Source organism: Crotalus tigris, unplaced genomic scaffold (assembly GCF_016545835.1).
Source record: "Crotalus tigris isolate CLP2741 ecotype Arizona unplaced genomic scaffold, ASM1654583v1 scf7180000017841.2860490, whole genome shotgun sequence".
In the NCBI taxonomy this organism is placed as follows: domain Eukaryota; kingdom Metazoa; phylum Chordata; class Lepidosauria; order Squamata; family Viperidae; genus Crotalus; species Crotalus tigris.
In genome coordinates this window covers 357479-373167 of record NW_024096667.1, presented here as the reverse complement: position 1 = coordinate 373167, position 15689 = coordinate 357479, and the positions used below count along the sequence as shown (strand labels likewise).

The 15689-nt window shown below is 35.0% G+C and overlaps 1 protein-coding gene across 12 annotated transcripts in view; it reads left to right on the top strand.

The window, feature by feature from the left end:
• Positions 1-15689, top strand: part of LRRC4C (leucine rich repeat containing 4C) — an 817554-nt gene that overhangs the window by 797531 nt on the left and 4334 nt on the right. The gene's annotated exons all lie outside the window — the stretch shown is intronic.

The following is a 15689-nucleotide window of genomic DNA, read 5'->3' as shown; positions in this document are numbered from 1 at the left end:
TGTTTGAATTCTACTCTTTAGAATCCTAGAGAATTATGAATTATTCAGGTGAAAGTGGGTGCATGTTCCAGAATAGGAAAGGAAAATTAAAAATAGGTGTTAACCAAACAATCTAGAATGGTGTCTTGTGAGTTTTCTTAGGATGGGAAATACTAATTCCTCACGTTTCCCTTTTTTATCACTTCTAAATATAAATAGAAAAGGAAGAAAGAAATGTTACAGGTTTTCTGTACTAAGCTCTTTTACCATTCTCAGCTGCTGTTTATTAAATTTAATTAAAAGGGAACCTTTTTTAGAATTTGTGCAAGCAAACATGGAATAAAGCATCCTGAATGATTTCTGTAGAGCTTTTTGGCACTGTACAATTTTAAAATAGCTAAGCAATCTGTAGAGTGTTTAAAGTAAAAAAAAAAAATGTAATGAAGCTGACAACTTGGACAGCAAACCGAAGTAAATGCAATTTAAAACAGCAGATTTAATATCCTGGTTTTGGAGAGGGGGAATGAGGTTTTAGATTAGAAATGCTTGGCATATCATTAATTAAACTGAAAGGTGCATTCCTGTAGTACTCTAATGCCTTAAAGAAAACCCACTGAATTTATGTGAGTATAGAAATTGGTAAATGTTTGTAGCAATGGTTACTGGCTCATTATTGCTTAGAACTCCTGAAAGTTCTTGTTTGGTTTGGTTGGAAAGCTTGGTTTCTGTTCAGAAGAAATCCAAAGCAATGTTCCTGTTGCAGAAGGAAAAGTCTTCATCATGGTTCAGTCCAAGCCGGGACTAAACAACATGGTGACTGCTTTAGAAAGAAGGTTGCAGTTCATTGAAGTAGAGAGCCAGACAGAAAGATGGCTCTGGAAGAAAAAGAGAGAGATCACATGTAGGGAGTGGGTTTTATACCCTCTTGGGCTTTTGTTTGGAGTTGTTTCCTGTTCCTGTTTGAGGCTTTGTATTTCCTATGTCATGTACTTTGACCTGAGTCTGAGTGTGTCCCTTTGGCATCTTTGGGTTAATCCTATTATGTCCTGTCTTAGAGTTTGGGTGGATTTTAAGGTTCTTTGTCTTCTCAAGCTTCTAGCTGGAGGGCTACAACCTTCCTGAATGAGGGAGACTTGGGGCTATTAAGAAAAACTGGGCATGCTTTTCTGCCTGTTTAAGATCCTTTGAGGAAATATAATTTTCTGCACTTTTATTTCCTTCTCTGGGGGGCTGACTTCCCACACCGTGGTTGCCTATAATACATAATATTCTTATAGCTAAGGGGCAGCACTTGTTTTTTAATCTGAATATAGTTGTTGACTTTTATTATTATTATTTTTACTTCAGTGGCCAAGGATGGATAGATGACTGTATGGTATCATGCCAGTAGGCAAGGCTGGAATTTCTCTCTCTCCCTCTCCCTCCCTCCCTCCCTCCCTCCCTCCCCCCCCCTCTCTCTCTCTCTTTGTGTGCTACATGTTTACATTGTTTTTTCCTCTTACTACTTCTCCGAACTGAGTATGAAATTGTGTTGGTGATATTTGACAGCTTTCCCCTTGACTTTTGGCAGTACTACCTCCCAGGATTCCAGGAGCCAGAAAAAAAAAAAACACTGTAGGAGCACATGCATGTTACTAATTGTCTAGCTGAGCTTTGGTATCTATCAATAAGAATAACATAAACTACTGCTGGAGGCATTGGGAGCTCTTATTTTCATACAGAAGCGGTCAGGTACATAGAGCCCAAAATTATGGTGTTTTATTTTTTATTCTTTGCTCGTCTAAAAAGAGGGCACATGAGTTCCTGCAAATGAAAGTGTTTGGGTGCTGTTGACATCTTCTCTTCCAATCCAATATTATTTTTAATACAACTATTAATCCATATATGGTGTGATAACAGAGATGCCACACAATTTATCTTCACTTGTGATAAAGAGATAGTCTAACCAAGCAAGCTCACTTCCAGCTAAACCCTGATCTCCCCAGTTCATGAAAACAAATGCCATAATAGCAAGGTTCGGATGTCAAGAGTCGTTGTAGCTACAGATAGATTAGGTATCACTGTATGTGCATGTTACTCTTGTTGTCATCTAATAGAATTGTGGACACACAACCTTGAATCATGATATCGTTATTTGCCTTATAATGAATTGCAGCATTATGTCTGGTCAGCACTTGGAGATCACAATGTGCAGGGGAATACAAAGAATTGCAGGAAATAATGTTTTGATTCATTAAGTGCTGCTTACCCACCTCTTTTAATTAGCCAAGGCTACGGCTTAGAGCCAAAGGACACTGTACTGTTTGAAGGACTTCTTTGGAATGAGACCCCAAGGCAGCATCTTTAACACTTCAGGTCATCAACATTTTTGTGATAATTATATTTTTAATCAAGCCCTACCATGCTGTTATATTTTCCTTAGTTGCTAATATTAATCTTTTCCCAGGAGACAGGTGCTTTTTAAAGAAGGGGTAACATGATATGCACATTATATCTAAGCTAAATAAAAGCTTATGAAATTCCTTTGGGATGTTTTCAGATTAAAAATGAAAGGCAATTTTTTCCCCATTGCTGCTCTGCTGTTGTAACTATCTTACCTTAAAAAAAAGTGCAGATTTTTTTTTTCAGGCTAAATACCACAATTGTTCTTTAGATAATGGGTCATGAGACATCCTAAAAAAATTAAACAAACAAGGAGGTAGTATAACCAAGAGTTAGAACAAAAAACTGGATTTAATTTGAATGCCATTTAAATTGTTTAATATAGTTTAAAAGATCACTAAAAATAGATTAATAATTTTCTCTTCTAGTCTTGCTACTATGGAATAGGAAGATCTGCCTGCAAAGACTTTTATTATGTTTTGTTTTGTTTTTAGTGCTTTATTTCAGTGTAGCTCCTGATGGCACTATTTTTCAGATTCACAGATTATCAATGTCCAATAGTTCCATAGTATGAAATTCTAAAATTGTGCTTAGCACCCTGCAGTTTTGCCAGTTCAGAGATGGTGGCCATGAACCTCCTGAATCACACAGCATCCAGTTTAGGGACCTAGCTGGCGCTGTCTCCTTTTTCCTTGGTATGCCCTTTATTGGGTCCAGCTGATTGTTCCTTGGTGCCATGCTAGTAACGTGAAAACAAGACAGATTTATGATAATTGATTCCTGCAATTCCTGCACTTTTATTTTTCTTAACTAAAATATTAGTACCTGTTTTTGTGAACCTCGTTAATATTTTAATTGATGAAGCTGCATTAGCTAAAATCCCAGAATGTTACATATATTCTGGAACGCTGGGAGTATTATAAACAGTAGGAGGATTGCTTGCTACATCTTTTTTCCCCTTGAAAGGGATTATGAGAAGAAAATGGTCAGGATATACATTAAAGCTGAGAAAAAGAAGTTAATGAAGAAGAGCCAATTCATCTCCCTGTTCCATCCAGGGAGGATGGACCAGGCACAGACTTAATTGTTAATTCTGTTAAACAACACGCAACGATGAACATACTTAGCTGGAGTCTTCATGTTCTACAAGGCACTGAACACTATTTATTCCACCATGATTTTGGTTCTGATAGATCCTAGTTGGCCATTATAATTAACACCGATTTATTTGTATTTTATTACTGCTTTTATTCTTTCTTTATTGATATTTGTTGTAAATTGCCCAGAAACATATGGATTGCCATTTAAAAGACAGTTAGTCCATCTCAAAAGAACTTTCAGATAAATTATCTGAAAAGAAATATGTGGTAGTAGGAAGCACATTAAAGTAATGAAAGCCTATGGAAACTAATCAAAGAGAGAAGCAACCTAGAACTAAGGAAAAATTTCCTGACAGTTAGAACAATTAATCAGTGGAACAACCTGCCTCCAGAAGCTGTGAATGCTCCAACACTGGAAGTTTTTAAGAAGAGACTGGACAGGCATGTGTCTGAAATGGTATAGGGTTTCCTGCTTGAGCAGAGAGTTGGACTAGATGACCTCCAAGGTCCCTTCCAACTTTATCATCATCATCATCATCATCATCTGAAATATTCCCAATACAACAGTATCCATGAGGTAAAAAAGGTAGAAAAGGTAGACAATAAACTGAAGATTAAAGTTTGAACATTCAATCTGAATGTGATTCAATCAATTTCTTCCTTTAACTTGGCTTCAAACTGATTGTATATTGATATGCTGATTCAACTGGGTGTTTTTAGAATACATCAACAATTTATAGCATGTATGTGTCTGAAAAACAACACCTTTTAATGAACTAAATCAATAATTTAAATCTTTTTTTTTTCAAATATTTATATGCCGCCCAGTCCCAAAGGACTCAGGGCGGCGTACAAAGTTAAAACAATCATAAAACAATAAAATAATCAAATCAAATGCAATTCTAAGATTCACAATGATAATTAGATTTGAGTGGACTTCTTGCCAAACCAACAATCTGAATCCATATTAGATTTCATTTAACTTGTTATCAAATCAAAATTGTGAATCAAAGTCACACAACCTTAGTATTTAGCACAAATAAAGTTGAGTCAAGGAAGTTCATTTTGGCATGGAGCTAAAATATAGTATACTGGTTCAGATATTGTATTGGTTACAGGATCAGACTGAATGGATAACCTGGGGCTAGTCACTATCACTCATACTAAAATCTCATAAAATGATTGTTGTGGGGTTAAAATGAGGAGACCCATCTTCCCTAAAGAATCTTAATAACTCAGAAAGCAGGTAGGATAGAAATGAGAGGATGCAATTAAATATGTAGACAACCGTTTTAATGAAATAATATCTTTCTAGTAACAGCTATTACCAGGTTTCATTCAAATCTTATTTTCAAGATTCTCTTCAAGGAAATCTTAATATCAATTTTTAGGCAAGTCCTAAGAGTTTGATAAGATTACTGAATTTTTTTAGAGAATTTTTGCAAAAACACTATAGAAGGATCAGGCATGTCTTTTTTTTAAAAAAAAGGGTATATATTTCTTTCTCATGCAAATAGTTTATAAATGAATCATTTATACATCAAAGTCTAGAAAAAATATATTTTGTTGTTATTCCAAAATTCTGAGATACAACATGGGATTGTGAGGACAGGAGCAAAATAAAATACCCTTGATTATATTTGTAGATGATAGATGATAATGCTACTAGAAATAAACAATTTTAATTTTTGAAATTATACACTAATTGGAAATATATCCTCAAATAATAACAATGAACTTCAATCAAGATTACGGTATTCCTTCAGCATTCTTTGAGGACTTATGAGCATAAAGAACAAATGCAATTGAACACAAATCTTTATCATACATAAATGCTGTGGCTTTACAATAAAGTAAAGTGGCTATATTTTACACTAAAGTAGTTATTGATTGTATAAACATCAGAGGGTATGACCATCAGTTAGTGGGGAAACAATAGGTTTTACCTAATAAATGTGATCCTTCTTGCCCCAGTTAATCAACAAACATTTCATTTAAACATATTGCCATTGTTACATATGAGATGTTCAGTTGTTCATTCACAAAGTCATTTATTAATGTTGATCAAGAAAAAAATAGAATTGGAATATAATTTCAGTCCCCAACTTCTTAGACTTGGACCTCCTTTCATACTACTGTAATGATGCCATTTTCCGATGAGGTAAAAGTGACTTCCTTTATTAAGACAATTCAATTTTCATTAAAATAGATGGGATGTACTTTGCAGAATTAGAATTATTATTATTTATTTACTTTAGTGAAACATGAAACATTCCCCCCCCTTTTTTTTAACAAGGGAAAATTGTTTAAAAGGTTTTGAAACTCATCAAATTTGGTGCTCAATGCATTTTGACACAAACATTTTTGTCCCAGTACTCATCATTTGTGTGGTACTTGACTCACAAGCTAGAACTTGTCGATGTCAGCTGCCTTGTGACACACTACATTATTCCTTATGGGGAAATGTTGTTTGGTACTCATTGTTTTTGGCCTCATTGTGCCTCCTGGAATCAATTACCAATCAGTACTGAGGTACGACAGCATATCCTTTGGCACAGAAATCCATATTTGGTATTATTCCAAACATTATTTCTCAAGAAGCTAAATTGTAAGGAAAGTTGTAAACTTTTCTAGTGATGGTTAGATAAACTGAAAAATTGTTTTTTTTTTATTAAAAAGTTTTATAAGTTTTACAAAAAGAACAAAACAATACAAAAACAAAAAATAACATATACAAAAAAAAACTAAACATTACACAACAAAACCCCCCTTCCCCAACCCCCACCCAAACACCCCCCTTCCCCCCCGAGCTTCCCAGAGCAGAATATAGGCTTAATTAAAAAACAATTAAAAAATTATATTTGTAAAAAAAAAAAGAAAGAAAATATAACATTAAAATATATATGTATATATATAAAAATAAAGATTATGAAAAGGCTATATAATATTTTTTTATATCCAATTTAAATTGTATAAATTTTATCCATTTATCCCAAACAGCAAGAAATTTCTCTTGCGTTTGTTCCTTTAAAAAAGCCGAAATCTTTGCCATTTCTGCCAAATAAGACACTTTAAGAAACCATTCCTGCAATGTAGGCAAAGATTCCTTCTTCCAATATTGTCCTACTAACAGCCTCGCGGCTGTAATCAAATTTAACATAAATATAACCTCCTTTGTATCACAATCAGTAACTATACCCAACAAAAATAATTGCGGAGTAAATTTTACCCTCCTTCTAAAAATTCTCTGGATATTCCACCATATCTTAATCCAAAATGCTTTTATCTCTCTACACGACCACCAAATATGATAAAAAGTAGCATCCATACAACCACATCTCCAACATTTAGGTTGTAAGTCAGGGTACATAAGAGACATTTTTTGTGGATCAAGGTGCCATCTATAAAACATTTTATAAAAATTCTCCCTTAAGTTCTGTGCTTGTGTAAATTTGACATTTCTCACCCAGATGGTTTCCCAGGTGTCCAATGGAACTGGCTCACCAAAGTTCTGCGCCCATCTGATCATACAATCTTTAATTAGTTCCGTTTCTGAGTCCAATTCAACTAAAACCCCATAAATCCTCTTAATGTGGGTTTGTCTTTGATCCTTCACTTGCTTAATAAAATTTTCATCTTCTCTAAGAAAACCCACCTTACAATCCACCTTCCATCTATCTACTAGTTGCCTATATTGGAATCAAGAGTAAATAATATTTTCTTGTGCTAACTCTTCCCGTGATTTTAACTGCCAGTTTTGTCCATCCCATCTAAGTAGCTGTCTATAAGACACCATATCCATTTTAGCACCTCTTTTTATTCCTTCTATCGCATGCCAAGGTATAGCCCATAATGGTACTTTAAAATCACTTTTATAATATTTTCTCCAGGTCCTAAGTAAAGAAATTCTTAGAATATGAGCTTTAAAGACCCAATCCATTTTTTTATTAAATATTAAATAGGCATGCCACCCAAAAAGTAAATCCCATCCCTCTAGATGGAGTATCTCAGGATTTGTCAAATTTACCCAATCACTAATTAGTGTTAGAACCACCGCATCATAGTATAATTTCAAATTCGGTACCTTGAGTCCACCCCTCTCACGGAAGTCTTGCATAATTTTAAACTTAACCCTTGGCTTTTTCCCTGCCCAAATGAATTTATTAAGGCCTTTCTGCCATTCACTTAGATTAATCTCATTCTTCAAAATCGGTAACATTTGAAACAAAAAGAGAAACTTGGGTAGAATATTCATTTTTATCACTGCAATTCTTCCCATGAGGGATAATTGCAACTTCTCCCAATTCTTCAAGTCTTTCTGTACCCTAACCCACAACCTTTCATAGTTATTTTTAAATAGTTTTGCGTTAGAAACAGATAACATCACCCCCAAATATTTTACCTTATTAACAATTTCAAAACCCGTCAAATTAACCAAAGTCTGCTTCTCCTGACTAGTCATATTTTTAGGTAAAATTTTAGTCTTATTAACATTAATCTTGAAACCCGAAACCACACCATAATAATGAATCAGTTGTAATAACTTTTCTGCAGAATAAGTAGGTTGCGACAAAGTAACAACCAAGTCATCCGCAAAAGCTCTTAACTTGTATTCTTTTTTGTTAACTTCTATTCCTTTAATTTCCTGCGACTCTCGAATTTTGATCAACAATATTTCCAATGTTAAAACAAACAACAACGGTGATAATGGACATCCCTGCCTGGTACCTTTCTCTATTGTAAAAACCTCTGACAACCCTCCATTAACAATAAGTTGTGCCGTTTGTTTTTGATATATTACCGTAAGAGCTTGTACTATCTTTTCACCAAAATTCATCTCTTCCATTACTCTTAACATAAAATGCCAATTCAGTTGATCAAAAGCTTTTTCAGCATCTAAAAATATCAGCCCTGCGGAAACTTGGTTGTTCTTGTCTAAATATTCTAATAAATTAATAATTTGTCTAACATTATTTTTCATATACCTTCCAGATATAAACCCAGATTGATCTTTATGCACAAGATAATGCACAACCCTCATGAGCCTATTTACTAAAATTTTTACAAATATCTTATAATCCACATTTAAAAGAGATATAGGCCTATAATTCTTTGGTAAAGTAAGATCTTGATCCTCTTTTGGAATCAATGATATAAAAGCACTATGCCATGAAGGAGGAATCTCTAGACCCTGTAAAATATCATTAAAAAGATCACCTAATGGCTGAGTCATCTCCTCCATTAAGGCTTTATAATAAACAGCTGTTAACCCATCCGTACCCGGTGCTTTCCCTAGTTTCAATTGTTGAATTGCTAACACAATTTCCTCCTTAGTAATTAAGCCATTAATTTCCTGTTTCTGATCCTCTGTCAGTTTGGGAAAACTAGCCTCGTTTAAGTATTTATTTATATCTAAAATTTGAACATTGGTAGATTTATATAATTTTTGATAATAGTCCAAAAAAGATTTCTTAATCAATTCCTTCTGAGAAACTAATTTACTCTGATAATTTATTTTATCTATTATTCTCTGTCTCTGTTTCTTTCTTAGCTGGTAAGCCAACCATCTCCCTGGCTTATTAGCATTACAAAATGTATTTTGTTTCATAAACAATAAGTTGGTTGCAGCTTGATCTGCTAACAACATATTAAATTGTGTCCTTAATAACTTTACAGATTCTTTAATACTTTCATCAGAAGGATTTAAGATCAAAGACTTTTCTTTTAATTTAATTTCATCTTCCAATTCTTTACGTTTCTGAGTCTGCTTTCGCTTATGACAATTATTCATTTTTATCAAGATACCACGCATAAATGCTTTGCCTGCATCCCATACCATTGACATTGAAGTCCCCTTATACATATTTAAAGCAAAATAGTCCTTTAAACACTCCTTTAACTTTTGAACATTCTTTTCTTGTCTAAATAAATTTTCATTCACTCTCCAGGATCTTCTCTCCTCTTTTTCTTGAATCAGCTCCATCCAAACTGGACTATGATCCGTCAGCGACCTAGGAAAAATCTTTACATTCTTTACTCTATTATATAAGTCCGTTGTAATAAAAAAAAAGTCAATTCTTGAGAAGGATTGGTGTCTATCTGAGAAAAAGGTGAAATCTCTCTCCTCTTGATTATATTCCCGCCAATAATCCCTTAGTTCCCAGTCCTCTTTCATGTCAAAAAAGGCTTTAGGTAATTTTGCTTGTTTAAAAAAAGGAGAAGAACCTTTCTTATCCCTTTGTATATCTAAGACACCGTTCCAATCACCCATTAATACCACGGATCTATAGTCCAGCAAGGTTATTTTTTGATGTAACAACCTATAAAATTGTTCCTGTTGCTGATTTGGTGCATAGAGTCCCACTATAAGTACTTTCTTACCATACAAGCCAAGTTCAATCATCACATATCTTCCTTGGGGATCTGATTCTACCAGACAAGCTGGCAAATTTTGCTTCACATAGATAACAACTCCCCCCTTTTTGCCAGGAGCAGAAGATACAAAATGGGATCCCAAACGAGCATTAACTAAATATTTCTGATCCTTATGTAAAATATGAGTTTCCTGTAAACAAATAACATCATTGTTATGTTGCTTCAAATAGTAAAAAAAAATTTTCCTTTTCTGAGGAGAATTCAATCCATTAACATTCCAGGTCAGGAACTTTGCCATCTCCCTTGGCCAGGAGCCCGGAGAAGACACCTTTGAGATCTGCCACTGCTGCATGTGTTGCATAACTCTTGGGTCTTGCTCCTCCCACCGGCAATGCACTTTCAGAAGAAGCTTCTTTGGCCTCTTTCTTACGTTGCTCCTTCTCTTTACGTCTATAAGCTGCGCGGGTCATCCTCTGCTCTTTAACCTCCGTTTGACGTTGCCATTCAGCTTTCAGCATCCCAGCGGAGACCAAGCCTAATGCCTCAGATTGCTGCTCCGACTCTTTGCCACTCAAAGATTTCTGAACAGGTGGAGCTGAGCCTGCACCCAGGACCGTGTTGTAAAACTCTCTGGCTTTGTCAACCGTATTCAATCTATAACGTGTCCCCGCATGGCTCAGAACAATACCCATCGGGATTTCCCATCTGAATGGCATCAATCTGGTTTTAAGCTCATTAGCTAGAAAAGAAAAGTCTTTCCTGTTTCTTAAAATCTTTGATGGGATTTCCTTTAAGATAATAATATCTTGAGTAGCAATCTGGAATCTCTTATTATAAAAAGTTTGTACAATTTCATTACGCAGAGACTTCTTTGTAAAATAAATCACCACATCTCTGGGCAAATTCTTCTGCTTCGCAATCCAAGAATTGACTCTATAAATTTTTTCCACTTCTCTGCGTAATTCTCCTTTATCCATATTCAGAGCAACAGCTAAGTCAGTAAGCACCATCTCCATCAAATCTTGATTCATATCTTCCTTGAGGCCTCTAATCCTCAAGGCATACTCCATCTGTCTGTACTGAAACATAAGAATATCTTCTTGTGAAGTCTCCACCTTCCTTTCCACATCTTGAATTTTATCATCAAAAGAATCAACTTTATCTTCCACTTCCTCCAGTCTTGCATCCAGCTTCACCACCACCGTAGCCAAGCCTGATACTGCTGCAACTATATCTTGTCGCAAGATGGTATTATTAGCTTCTAATAAGCCCTTTATCCCACTTATCTCTTCTTTAATGTCAGATTTAATATCAGATTTAATCTGTATAACAAATTGCTTCATTTCATCTCTCATTTGAGACATCGCATCCCCCATTATACCTTTAACCTCTTGTGCTGACAAGCCTGGCAGAGGAGGGGAGGGTGGTGGCTGAGCCGGTGGTACATGTTTAATTTGTTGTTGTGGTTATGCAGTAAGAGTTGTAGGGGAAGAAACCACCTTAGTTGTTGTCGAAGGCAGCTGTCTCTTTGAAGCCATTTTATATGACACCGTTCTCACTTCCCTTCTCCCCAAGAAAAGGGGAGGAGGAAAAGATTTTTCTTTTCAAAAAAAACAGCACCAACATAGTTCTTAAAAAATCCAAAAAAGAAAAAAAGAAAAGAGTCAAAGGAAAAATCCAATACCAAGAGCAAAAATATCAAAAGCAAAATCATTAAAATCCAGTCCTTTAGAAGTAAAGAAAAAGCCAAAGAAGGAAAAAAAAGCTCCGACACTTTCAAAACGCCATCTTAATTCCTCTCTCCGTACCAAAAAAAAAAAGAACAAAGGAGAAATAACCAAAACTAACCAAAACTAACTAAAAAAAAAAAGAAATAAAACCCTAAACTATATAAAAAAAATCCTTTAATCCGCTCTGTCCGTTTAAAAGTTACTCACCAAGACGCTATATTCACGGAGATAGAGGCGGCGGTTTCTTTTGCTTCAAAGGAAGCAAAAACAGCTGGGAGGCGGAGATCAGCAGGAGCTCCGAGGGAATACTCCTTTCACCCCCTCTAGGAATAAATCCAGAGGGGGTTCAGGGGTTCTACCTCTACTCCTGCGTTCTCTATCCCTTCCCTTTGCCCGGGAAGGGAATTGCGAACCGCGGGCCAGCTGATACGCGCTGGGCTCCGCGATTCTGACACCTTCCCAGCTGGACGGCTAAGAATTAGCCGCCATCGCCGTCGCCCCGTACCGGAAGCTCCCTGAAAAATTGTTATCAGTATATTATTTAGGGAGACTACCTTGGTCATTTTCATTAGAAATTAACTATATATATCAAAGCCTCTCTATGATAGGAATTTTAGAATGAGATATGATTTAAAAAAAGTTAAAATCAACAATGTAAAAGAAAACACATTAATAAAACAAAAAACATTAAGAATTTAATTAAAATATTTTGTTTATAAGAAAGAATTATGTAGCCTTTCTATGAATCTTAGTGGTCTCCAAGAAATGGACACAAAGCTATTGATCAAAAAAAGAGCAACACTAATTAGAATATGGATTTCTTTTTTTAATATGATCAGTGAAGATCTTTATCTTCAACCACAAATCTTTGGATCCATCAGTAATATTATGTCTCATCCTCCACCCCAATTTTGAGAGACACCATCTTTAAATATGCTTATTTTTTGCATGTTCATTTTCCGATGCTTCGTGATCCATTTCTGATTTTCTTAGTACTTCTAATTTCATTTTCTTTACCCATGTAAACTCTTCAGATGAATTAATGTACTGTACTCACCTGCAATAATCTAATATCATATGTTGGATCAGACTTGGCCTCCTTACTAATCCAGGCATTGAATAGTCTTTTACTGTTATATTAAAATTTCTTCTCCTGTGAAAAGATATCTGAAATATCTTAGTAAGTAGCTCTGGCTATAAATCTACAGTGAGATTTGCATTATCTCACTACAGAGATCCAAACTGAATTGATCATCCATGTTGCTGTAGCATAATTTCTCTCACGTAGAGAAAGTTAACTGGCATTTTACCAGTTGTTCCTTCAACCTTTGTACAAGAATCTTTGACATCTGTGCTAAGGCCTTTGGCAGACTTTTCTAATTCCCAAAGAATGTCTCCAGCTTATTCAACCAGAAATTGGTAGGGTTTCTTCTGAGTTATCACATAGCTTTGATCTTAGTTATATATCACTTGTTTCTTCAGCTTTTTATGTGGTAATAATTACACATGTTCACATATAATATGGAGAAGTGCCTGTAAGCTGTTCATTGCTCAGCAGTGATATATCTGGTGATAATGTGCTTTCAGTTCTCACTGTGCAGTACTTTGCAACACCCGGAGTTTAATTGAAAATACACTCTGACCTTGGTTTTCTTCACTGGGCACAGAAAGGACATAATTGCGGTGAAGCTACTGAGAGACATTATTCCAAAATGTCATATTGCTAATTTTAGCAGTAGAAGTCCCTCCTACTAAAAGAAAAATCCCAAAATCCAAATATAAATATACAATGTGTCACTGTTCTGTATTAATAAAACAAGTATTTTTTTAAAGAAAAAATCATCTTATTTCTCTGAACCACTTTGTTATTTTCAAAATGCCATGGGACTGCACTCATTTGATTTCTTCTAGTAATCTATTCCTCATTTATTATTACATAAACAACTTGCACACTGCAGACCACAAAAATATCTGTACTCCATTTTACCTTCAAAAGGTTTCCATAGCTACAAAGGACAAGATTATAATTAACATTTGCTGGACAGAGGATTCTTAACAACATTTCCACTTTCATAGATAATTGTGATTTTCCTCCCAAATATATTCTGTCAGATAAACTGTGATTTTGATGGATTTTCTATATGTCTATAAACATTATATTTCTGTAGTCTATAAACACTGCTCTCTGAATATGTAGAATGTTTCTATTACTGGAGGTTTTCTTTAGAATTCCAAGATTAGTTTTCTTATTTTGTTTTATTTCTTCCATGTATATTACTTCCGGTGAATGGTTAGGCATCTAAAATAGTAGAAAGACTTCAGAAGATCAATGCCCTTTCAAGAACTACTGAAATGAGGATTAGATAGGCCAAAGATCAACCATCCATTAATATAATGAAACAGCTGCTTTGTAACTCTCCCTAATCAGTAGAGATTACAAGTTTACAAGATCTGATTTAAAATGTCTTGCAATGAGGTAGAAAAGTAAGTTATTTTCCAAAGGTCAAAGTAAGTGATACCAGTTAGTTTTGTTAATGACAGTGTTAACTCAATTTTTCAGTAGGAGTAAAATCTAAACAACATATCTGATATCCCATATAAATTCATAAGTTAATTATTTTTTCTAAATGGATTGCTATGTGAACAGTAATATATTTTACCCTATTTTTCAAAGTACAAGATTTCTCCCACTGATATAAAATTAAACTGCTTGAAGTTTTAAAGGAAAGCCTTTAGCAGATAGTATTTTTGTTCTACTAAACATGTGTATTGTATATCTGTACACTCTGGGTAAGTAATGTGCTTAGAGTTGCTGTAATTTATAAGACTTCACTTAGGGCTGATTTATAGGAAATTTCATTAATCTCTACAGCACAGGGACCTTGCAGTGAGCAATAGATTCAAAATGAATCCAGAGCTGGATTTTGGTACAATCACAAATGAATCAGCACTCAGAGACTTTGAAGAGTAATAATAATTTGCAAAGTTGAAAAGTGAAATAACTGAAAGAAGCAATTTTGGAAGGTAACTCTGAAATTGCCAACCCTTTATTTTTGCATTTGGGACATATTAGTAATAACAGTTTCTATCCTCCAGTGGTCAAAATATGAGGGTTGGGGACAATGTGTATAAGGAAATAAAATCAGTTTTTATATCTATTTCCTGAAGTAAGCAAACAATAAGTATTCTGTCAGCAGATGTATTCAAGAGATAAAAGCTTTTGGACATCCCTTGGCATAAATAATTAAAGACATTTTCCTCCTTGGAGGAAAGATTTGCAAACCTAATATGATTCATAGAAGATTTTTTTCTCCTAAAACAATGTGTTTTGGGTAACTTAACCCACCTCTCAAAACTTCTGAAGAGTACCAGCATGGGGAAGTATGATATACTAAGTCAGTGGTGGCGAACCTATGGCATGGGTGCCAGAGGCGGCACTCAGAGCCCTCTCTGTGGGCACGCGTGCCGCCCCCCAGTCCTAGGCCTTCAGCTGGGTTTTATAAAACCTTTTTGTTTTAGGTCTTTGCCGCTGTGTGCAAAAAAAAAAAAAAAAGGTACAATCAGTCAATTTTAACTTCTCACGGAAAAAAAAATCTTGCAAAGTTGGAATTGATTGATTGAACTTTTTAGTCCCACCCAGTCTGCCTTTACCACCGCAGCCACCCCCATCCAATTGGCCATGCCCATCCAATGGGCCACACCGAGTTGGCACTCGACGATGCATAAGTCGGTTTTCGGTTGCAGTTTGGGCACTCAGTCTCTAAAAGGTTCACCATCACTGTTCTAAGTACTTAAATTACATATAAAAGTAGAATATACATTAAAAGAATGCAGAATGAAGACTTCATTTAAATCTGCTTTTTTAATTTTTTACTTTTGGTCATTTTGTGGCTTAATGAACTAGAGTTAAAAACATCACAGCACATTTAAGAAACATATACAATCAATCTCTTAATCTCTGTTTCCCTTTATGTATGGTTTTGCCTATCCAGATTTCAAACCTAAGCATGCATGGTAAGGGTTTTACATTTGTGTGCTTTAGGGCTATGTTTTGTTACTTTTGCATGTGCAAAATGGCAGACAGGCTTTGGCATACACTTGAACATGCATAAAAAGTACACTT